We start from the raw sequence: 3,618 nt of genomic DNA, 5'->3' as shown, positions 1-3,618 counted from the left end.
TGAGCACAAATTTATTCTTTATTGGGCTATTCTAAGAAAAAAAGAAAAAATTTAATGTGTCAACTGATGTAACTTGATAAACCTTAATATCAACAGATTTACCCCTAGAGGACACAGGTGGAGAGGACGGTGAAGGTGATCAGGGATTGGGAAACTTAATTCTGAGTTATAACCTTGTCTTCTGTGTCTAAAAATATTATTTTATTTTAAAAGACTTAAATATTTCTAGATAAAGCAAACCTTTACTTCTGCCCAAACACGGGAAAATGTTTTTGTGAGTGTCTGTACTTCTATTATAACAAGCATCATCTCAGAAAACAAAAGAAATGATCAAAAAATTGCTCAAATTAAAAACAAACAAACAAACAAGCAAAAACACATCTGCTATTCAGATAAAGGAATCATTGTCATCCTTTTATGAGGTACTATGAAGATGCTGCTCAGAGGCTGCTCGGGAGGAGAAAAAAGAAAAATGCAATTGTTAGATGTCAGTTAAATAACTGTGTTTATTGTAATTTAAGCTAATAGTTATTCATTATTCAGTCAACTATTTGGTACAAATAAATATTCTCTCAATTGTTAGTCCCTGGAGCCTTTCTTAATCTTATCTGGGTTTACTTTCTGTGAATTTCTGAGTAATCAGAAGTTACAGGTTGAATGTATCTTGAGGTATGGACACCCATGGTGTCACTGCTTCTTTTTTTTTTTTTTTTCATTTCAAAGGAAATGGTCCATCCAAAGTGAAAACCATTGTGTTGTTTTGGTGGTAGAGGATGCTTTCCTCTTTGTTGGAGGTGTTATTGTTTCTGTTTTAATCAGACAGTTATTTCAAACAGAAGCAATCAAGTTTCATTTTTCATCGCCACCTCCCTCCACCCTTTCCACACAATTCATGCTGTTAAGGAAATACCCTTGTTAGTAAAGTGACTCATCTATTTTTTTGTAGCTGAGCAGCTGGAAAGGCATTGTGAAGGAATCTTTTCAGATGGTCAATGTAAGTTAAAATCTCATTAGAAATATGGCAATGCCTTGGGGTCATAGGTATTTTCTGAGGTCTAATGTGTCATCCAGAGACAGAAAAATTAGTTTCTACTCAAAGGGGTGCCAAAGAAGACATTTAACTCCAAGCTCCACAATCTGAAATTGGTCCATGCATCTCCATCTGCCCCTAAAACTGGAAGCCATAGTCAGTTTCTCTACTCTTCATCCCCCTGTTTACTGAGACAAGTACTTTCTCAACAGACAAACAGAAAATGCACTCCTCTCTGTTTAAGAAAACATGAAATTCCCTCTGTGAATGCCATGGCTCTAGGTTTTCTGATGGACAGCTGCCAAGTCTGCATGCTTCTACTCAATAACGTGCTTTGGTTTACAGGCTGAATCCCATCACTCCACTGAGAGAAAACCTCTGAGGGTCTGGGATGCAAGACAGAAAAGCATGATGAAAGGAAGGCTGAGTAGGACCTGAAGGTAGGCTCGCTATCTGGAGGAGTCAGGTTCAAAGTGAAAGTGGAGTGAAGATAGAAAACACACACCAAACCTGTTCAAATCTACACTCAGAACATTTTATCTAATGCCATTCAGAGTGTCTCCCTTCTAAACAAAGGAACACAGATTGTAAATATCGGTTGTGCCTTATGGTAGCTGAGCCAACTTACCAGAAAACCAGCTGTATCTTCTCCAATTTAGTGTTAGGTTATATGAGTCGCAATTTGAACTTACAACTTATGAAGAAAAAGATGATTTTGTGTTTTCTTAAATGTAATAAAAAGTTTCCTCTTTTTAATCACAGTCAATGCAGTCAAAGTGACTATTATTATAACTGATTTGTAGTTATTTCCTCATGTGTTGTTTTGACCAACTGGAAAACTAGCTCTAAGAAGAGGAATTCAAAGAGGAGATAGTGCACTTCCTCAGCCTTTCTACTTTAATAGAGGTGAAACACAGATGGGACCAAAACTGAAATATAGTCATAAATTTTATGGGTGGTTTGAATTTGTTAAAAGTTGTAACTGGGATTTTCTGTTCAAATTTTCTCAGCCCATATATCCAGAGTTCATCATAAGAGTTTTGATGAACCAGCTTCAAAGTTCCTGAAGGCACACCAGTCAGAATGGCCATCATTCAAATGTCCACAAATGACATATCCTGGAGAGGCTGTGGAGAAAGGGGAACCCTCCTTCACTGCTGGTGGGAATGCAGTTTGGTGAAGCCACTGTGGATACTAGTATGGAGATTCCTCAAAAGACTAGAAATAGACTTTCCATGTGACCCAGGAATCCCACTCCTGGGCTTATATCCAGAAGGAATCCTACTTCAACAATACACCTGCACCCCAATGTTCATAGCAGCACTATTTACAATAACCCAGACATGGAAACAGCCTAAATGTCCATCAGCATATGACTGGATAAAGAAGAGGTGGTATATTTATACAATGGAATACTATTCAGCCATAAAAATGACAACATAACACCATCTGCAGCAACATGGATGTCCGTGGAGAATGTCATTCTGAATGAAGTAAGCCAGAAAGAGAAAGAAAAATACAATATGAGATTGCTTATATGTGGAATCTAAAGAAGAAAGAAAGAAAGAAAGAAAGAAAGAAAGAAAGAAAGAAAGAAAGAAAGGAAGGAAGGAAGGAAGGAAGGAAGGAAGGAAGGAAGGAAGGAAGAAAGAAAGAAGAAAAAAGACAAATGAACATAAATAGAGAACAGGAACAGACTCATAGACATAGAATACAAACTTGTGGTTGCCAGGTGGGATGGGGTGGGAAGGGATAGGCTGGGAGTTTGAAATTTGTAGATACTGGCAGTTGTATATAGAATAGATAACAAGATTATCGTGTAAAGCACAGGGAATTATATACAAGATCTTCTTTTAGCTCACAATGAAAAAGAATGCGACAATGAATATATGTAGGTTCATTTATAACTGAAAAATTGTGCTCTGCACTGGAAATTGATATATTATAAAATGATTATAATGCAATAAAAAAGTTAAAAAAAATAGGTAGGAGCACATGTATTTATTTATACAAATATCTCAAAGTGGCCGTGATGGAATTCAAAGGGCCAATTGTTTAGTAAAGCAGATTAGCCTGCACTCACTAAAGCACATCAAACAGATCAGTTTAGTGAGAATATGTGTTTCTATGCCTTCTCTCAGTCACCACGTTTTTCTCATTCCATAGAAATCCAATTTATATTTAAGCTCATAGATTTGGGGAAAAAATGATTTGTTACATTTCTTAAGCAATTTCATTAGTGTTTATTCAGGCTCAGAAAGTCACATGCTAGCCAGCTAAATTACTTTCCCTGTTCATATGAACGAATGACAGAGGGTCTTAGCTTGATTAAGAAACAAACAAAAAAAATAGGAAAATATTACAGTAATTTCTAATTATTTAGATGGCAGAAACCATCTATTTCTATGCAATTACATATTTAGATGACCCCACTAAATACATAGGCTATTTTCACAAACAGAAAATCAGATCGGATATGGACCAGAATGGATCAGATCATTGATAATGAGAAAAACCAAAGTGGAAGCATATGAACCTCCACCTATCTTTGAAGCTGAATTTTCTTTTTCTATTTGTAAGCCGCATAA

The sequence above is a fragment of the Vicugna pacos genome, chromosome 36 (assembly GCF_048564905.1).
Source record: "Vicugna pacos chromosome 36, VicPac4, whole genome shotgun sequence".
Classification (NCBI taxonomy): domain Eukaryota; kingdom Metazoa; phylum Chordata; class Mammalia; order Artiodactyla; family Camelidae; genus Vicugna; species Vicugna pacos.
The sequence above is the reverse complement of the archived record's forward strand: the minus strand, read 5'-3'. Positions refer to the sequence as shown.